This window comes from Caretta caretta, chromosome 3 (genome assembly GCF_965140235.1).
Source record: "Caretta caretta isolate rCarCar2 chromosome 3, rCarCar1.hap1, whole genome shotgun sequence".
NCBI classification, from domain to species: Eukaryota; Metazoa; Chordata; order Testudines; family Cheloniidae; genus Caretta; species Caretta caretta.
Window position 1 is genome coordinate 150,074,743 of NC_134208.1, and position 6,117 is coordinate 150,080,859.

Here is a 6,117-nt window from a genome sequence, read left to right on the forward strand (position 1 = left end):
CTCACTCTCCATCAGTGCAAGCTACTTCTGCAATCTTAGCTATTCACTGAGTGAAAGAAACACAACATAGCTACAATGTGTCAAGATGATTTAGTATTGGTATCAGTCACACGATTCTAGTGTCCATTAGCTGCACTGGCAGCTGACATCTAATGAGTTCTGACTTTGGATGGCAGCCCTTGAAGCAATCAGGGTGAAAAGGATTCAAAACACAGGCCTGAGAATACAAACAAGTCTCCAGAAGCAGGAGCAGATCCATGAGATCAGGTGATAACAGATGGATTCTTCCTGTTCAAGTTAGGGAGAGAGTTTTTTTGATCAGATTTTTCTTCTGGGGAGCAGATGGCCCTGAGTGATGACATTGGAGGTGGGGAAGGGGAGGTGGGAGAATGACATAATAGATTCTGGGCAAGTCTACGCTACAGCGCTACGTCGGCACAGCCGCACTGATGCAGCTGCGCTGCGGTGCACATCCAGTGTAGATGCACTGTGCCAACAGGAGAGCGCTCTCCCATCGGCGTAATTACTGCACCTCAGTGAGAAGCATAAGCTGTGTCAGCAGGAGAGTGTCTCCCGCCGACAGCTCCAGTGTGGACAGCGCAAAACTTGCGTTGCGCCAGGGGGGAGTTTTTTCATCCCCCTGAGCAACATAAGTTAGATCAACTTAACTGGTAGTGTAGACCTGCCCTCTGAGAGAGGCCTGATGAGAGAACATCTTTTATTGGATCAACTTCTGTTGGGGAAAGAGACAAACTTTCAAGAAGAGCTCTGTGAAGCTCAGAAGCTTGTCTTTTTTCACCTCTGTGGAGCTCAAAAGCTTGTCTCTCTCACCAACAGAAGTTGGTCCAATCAAAGATATTACCTCACCCTCCTTGTCTCTCTGATATCCTGGGACCAACACAGCTACAACAGCCCTGCAAACTAATGGATTCTACTGTTCTGTGAAGCTTCACTCAATACACTGTAGAGCTGGTTGGAAAAAAAAAAATCCCAATAAAATGTGTTAGAGGAATTTCTCAAAAGTTTTTCCTGTTGGGTTCCCCCCTTCAAAATAGAGCTAGAGAAAAAAACTTGAACAATTTTTGGTAAAGGGTTTTTTTCCTTTTATGCTTGATAATTGAATTTTTGATGAAAAATTTATTCATACCCCTCACCAATTTGAAAAATTTCAACCACTTCCACTAAATAGTCAGGCCTCAAGGAAAAGAGAACAAAACAGAAGGAGAAAATAGAAAAGGATAAAGTTGTTATATTTTGTTCCATCAAAACAAACGGGCCTGGTGCATACGCACAGCTAGTGGGATGGAGTCCTGCGCCAAAATTTAAGTTGCTCAGAGTAATCCATTATTTCCTGTAGCAGTTCAGTAAATGATAAAATGATGCCTGTTTCATGGGAAAGGAAGCTGATCTCTGGCCTTGTTTGTGTGGAGGTGGTTGTGGAATTTCACGTTTGCTGCAGTGAGTGTATGAGCCATGAAGGGCAGGGATAGAAAGGTGGTGCCAATAAGCATGTGGTGAGAAGTATTTTAGAACATCCTAGTCCCCATGTCTGACTGGAATTGGAGAGCCATTGAATCCTTCCCCCAATCTGATACCAGGCATAACTCCAGCTAATCTCCCCTCCCCTATTCAGCTCCCAACGCATAATCCTACTGACATGACCAAAGCCTGAGTGACCATCCCACCTGCTCCCTTGATCCCCTGGATCAAGATGGAATGCTGGGATTTGGAGTGGCCTCAGTCTGCACTATGTTTCGGCAGCCACCTGCCATGTTGTCAACTTCCATTGGCCACATTTCCCCCCCGAGGGCTGCACAAACCTTGGATTAATCTGTCATCTCTGGGGACAGCCACAAACCCACTTCTGTGCTCGGTGACGTGACGTGGACCCATGAGGGAACTCCTTTATTCTCTAAATCACTGCAGCACAGCCATCATTCCTTCAGTCACACTGGTTGCTACACTCACAAAAAAACCTTCCCTGCTGCTTCCTTCACTCCTTGAACGCATATAGGCAGCTATGTCAGAGCCTTCCAGAGATTCAAGAAGAAACGGTCCCGAAAGATCATGACACCAGAGCGTAAAAGCCCTGCCATATTGATTTTCCTGACCTCCAGGACTCAACAGCTGAGAGATAGATACCTGCTTTCCCCAAGCAGAGGGGCCCGCTAAACGAGGCAGAGGAACTCCAAACACATCGCTATAGGCACGAGGGACCGAAAGGCACGATCACCATCACAAATATTGTACGCAGATGCGTTATCTACAGGGCCCTTTGTGAACACAGGACCCAGTCCTGCTGCTGCTGAGGTTGAAGGAAGCTTTGCCATTGCCTTCAGAATGTGCAGTGTCCAACTCACAGAGGAAGCTCTCTGCCCTGAGGTGCTTCCAGGCTGGACAGAGTCAGATAAAAACTGACTAGGCGGGCCACAACACAGTGAGAACTCAGCATAGATCTTTTTAAGTGGGAGTGGTGAGCATGCTATAATCCAGTTGCTTGGCATCTGTGGGCTTTGGGGAAGTGGTGGCTTTTCAGGGGGTGGGGGTTGGCTGGAGAGGGGGAAGGAGCCTGGGGCACTAGGCTAGGGAGGCTGTTACAGGACAGAAGATGGGATGGGAGAAAACAGCGGAAGGCGGAATCAAAGGCAGCGTCAAGGTAGAGCGAAAGGTGTGTGATGGACATTCTGAAAGGAGAAGTCTCCTTGGCTAAGGAGACAGCTGTGTGAGTAACGCCTGGTGTAACTGCAAGGCCTGAGACGCCTTAATTTATCAGAGCAATACCATTGCCTCCCAGGCTGGTGCTCTCAGCCCACTCTCCAAGGAACAGATGAGCATTAACCACAAGGGATAACGTTGCCAGAGGCCCAGATGTATAATTGTCACTGGCTAACAACTAAATTGCCTTTCGCCTCTAGAGAAGCTAATCCATCCAGGTCAGAGGGGATGGTGTTGGTAGGGATCTGGCAGCACTTGCTTTCTGAGGCCTGGCTAGTGGGAATAAAGCTCTTCATTCGTTAGCTATGCTCTCAGCCTAATTTAACTATTTGCAGGCAGTGTCTCTACACTACCTCACACCTCCCCGGCTCCCTAAAACCCTCCCCACATAGGACACAAGCGAAATGAGTTCAGAGGGTTTCATTCTTACTCCACGTGGACAAAAGTGCCGCTCTGCAGCGAGCCAAGAGTAGAAGCAGAAGTACTGCAGGTCAAGAGCGACATATACCAGCAGAGCTGTGTGGGTCCCAGGACTGAACGAGAGTGTGTGAGAGAGTGGGGGTTGCAGGTGCAGACTGAGGACAATTAGCAGAGCTGGGTGGAGAGCCCAGGAATGGAGTAGAAAGGGGAGCGACCTGGCTGAGGCGGATTAGCAAGGCTAAGTGGGAGGAATCTTGCCAACACTATGCATGGTTCAGACCAGCACTCTGTGTCCCTCATTTTATGAGCATCACATTCATTCACTAATTTGTTTTTAAAAACCCCAAACAGGGTTTCAGGCTATTCTGCGACTGGGCATGCAAGGCTCTGCCCAGTCCCTCAGACCTTTTCAGCTCCCATGGAAATGACTGGCCGTACTCTGCTGTCTCAGGGCGACTCACAAACCCACCAGGACTCGTCTTCCTCCACTGCCTCCAAATTGCCATTCTCCAGCCGCTCTGGCTAGCTGAGCGCACAAAAGGTAGACTAAGCGGCAGTAGTAATACTTCCCCACCCTGGCAGCAAATAGAGAAAGCTCAGTGTGGGCAGTGCCAACCTAATGCAGGCCAAACGAAGGGGCTGAATGAAGTAAGGAGCTCTGTGCATACCCACCCTCCCCCATTTCCCAGCTAGTGCTGGAAATTAACTAGCCCGTTTCATGAGACATTGTTGCTCCGACACCAAGAAATGACACCGCTGTGGCTCATAGCAGAAGCTGTGAGATTTGGGCAGCCAGCCACAGACATACGTCCCTTCCACCGTATGCATTCAGACCAGAAGAGCAGAAGCCCAGCTTGCCATCTGCTGCTTTAAGGAACCAGCTTTTCGCCCCATCCAGCTCAGGCGGGGGCGCTTACTTGCACACTTAAAGCAAAAGCTCTAGTGTCGTTCCCAAGAGTTCAAACCTCTCGAAGCCACTGTTTATACGCCCCTCCCTCCGCGCACGCACAAAGAAATGCTGTCTCATTTGATTGGCTTGCCCTGATTTTGCCCCTTCATGCTGCTGGATAGGGCAGAAACAGCATTTGGGGATCCTCAACATACAGCCAAGTGGAGCAGAAACTGCTCTCAGACTTCGGAGCTGAAGGTCATTCCTCCCTAGCTTTGCAATGAGGTCTCACAGTTGACCTACACCTTCAGTGTCCTATGGGACTGTTGGCCTTCTATAGCACTAGGTGAACTATTGCTAGTGAATTATTCATTCAATTCATTTGCCCTTATTTCTGTTGCCGATGGTCCCTGGCCAGACTTGGATTTTTACTAAATGGTTTGTTATTTGAAATTGTTCAAAGATGTGTCAACTAACACGTTATTCACTTCTGTGGGTCCATGCTTGGCAGGGGGAGGAGGGGGCGGTCACCCAAGTCACATGGTTTCATTTGGGTGCCAGAGGAGGGAAGTCCAAGAGATTTCAAGATGGCTGCCTGATCAGACATTCCAGTGAGTCTTGGCACAGGTTAGGCATTTGTAAGATAGCTGCTATAGTTCAGCTACTGGCAGACTTTCCTCTGTTTACAGGAAGAAGGTGTGAATGCCCTGGAAGGCAATTTAATACAATTTTTATTGTAACAGATATTCACAACCCTTTTTTTTTAAACTATGTTTGCCCAGTTCTAACCACCTCTCAGGGCAGATGCTGCCAAACAAACCTACCATTCTTTGTGTATTTGGTGGAGTGTGGTTTACGGTACATTTTGGGAACACAACCACTTCCAACCTTGAACTGGTTTTCAATGAATCACCCTGCTCTCCACGAAGTGGGCTGCCCTTGTAATTTACACAGAGTTGTTCTTGGGACAAATCTATCCCTTTTGTAACTGGTCCATCCACATCGTTGGGAGTGGCGCCTGCCCGTGTGGCTGAACGTGGTCCTTGGGCTTTTGCAAGGTTACTAAACAAAATCTCATCTACTTCAGCTGTGTCATAGAATCTCAAGGTTGGCAGGGACCTCAGGAGGTCATCTAGTCCAACCCCCTGCTCAAAGCCAATCCCCAATTTTTGCCCCAGATCCCTAAATGGCCCCCTCAAGGATTGAACTCACAACCCTGGGTTTAGCAGGGCAGTGCTCAAACCACTGAGCTATCCCTCCCCACTTCTTTAAGAAAATATTTTGTAAACTTAAGAACACCGACCTCAACAAAAAATGCTTAGTGGTGGGTAATGAGTAGCTGACGTTCTGGAGAGGTCTTGACAAAATCTTTTATAGCTGCTGTGGCTGGCTTTTCTTTTGTTGGTGATAGCCCCTGCAGAACACCAGAGTGTAGCTTGGAAGGGAGTAAATAGCATAGGTTGATTTGCAAGGGCTTTAGGGTAGTGCTGTTGACACACCGCTAAGGTGGCCATTGCTGCCAGTGATAACCTCACACCGTATCCTTTCTGATCTATAAGGCCAGAGCATCAAGCAGCTAAGGGTCCCATTGGCCTGGGGTCCACAGACAGCAGAGCCACGGGCGTTTGTATCTGCTGTGTGGAGTGAAGCACCGGTGGGGATCTGTCTAACAAACTCTTTAGTGAGCATTGGGAACAGTTTTTACTTTTAAATATGTCAATATGATCTAGCTCTCTCTATCTGTCTGTCTCTCTTTCTCTCTCTGTACAAACAGTATATCACAATGTTGCCTTTTCTGTTGGAAATATCAAAATACAAAGATTGTAAACCAAATCGGTGTAATAAAAGTTCCAGATGATTCACTGACTCCGGCCTCAGCTGTGGGTTTGTTCGTGTCAGAGACTCTGTAATGTTATTCACTGGTAGTGAACATAGGACAAGTAGGATGAGACCAGACCCCCCTGTACACAGAGGCAAAAGGACATTACCCTGTGAGGCCTGCCATGGCTCAGCATTCTTGCAGGAGGGATCAAAGGACCCGGGGAGTCAATCATGTGGCCCCTTTCCCATCACCCTCCTCAGGTGGCCAATAG

At 48.1% G+C, this 6,117-nt stretch overlaps 1 protein-coding gene across 2 annotated transcripts in view; it reads left to right on the forward strand.

The window, feature by feature from the left end:
- Positions 1-5,890, forward strand: part of TMEM151B (transmembrane protein 151B) — a 29,908-nt gene extending 24,018 nt beyond the window's left edge. For both annotated transcript variants that reach the window (XR_007355708.2, XR_007355709.2), the window contains exon 3: positions 3,487-5,890. The gene's annotated coding sequence lies outside the window, so the exon portion shown is untranslated. The remainder of the gene's footprint in view (positions 1-3,486) is intronic.
- The last annotated feature ends 227 nt before the right edge of the window (positions 5,891-6,117 follow it).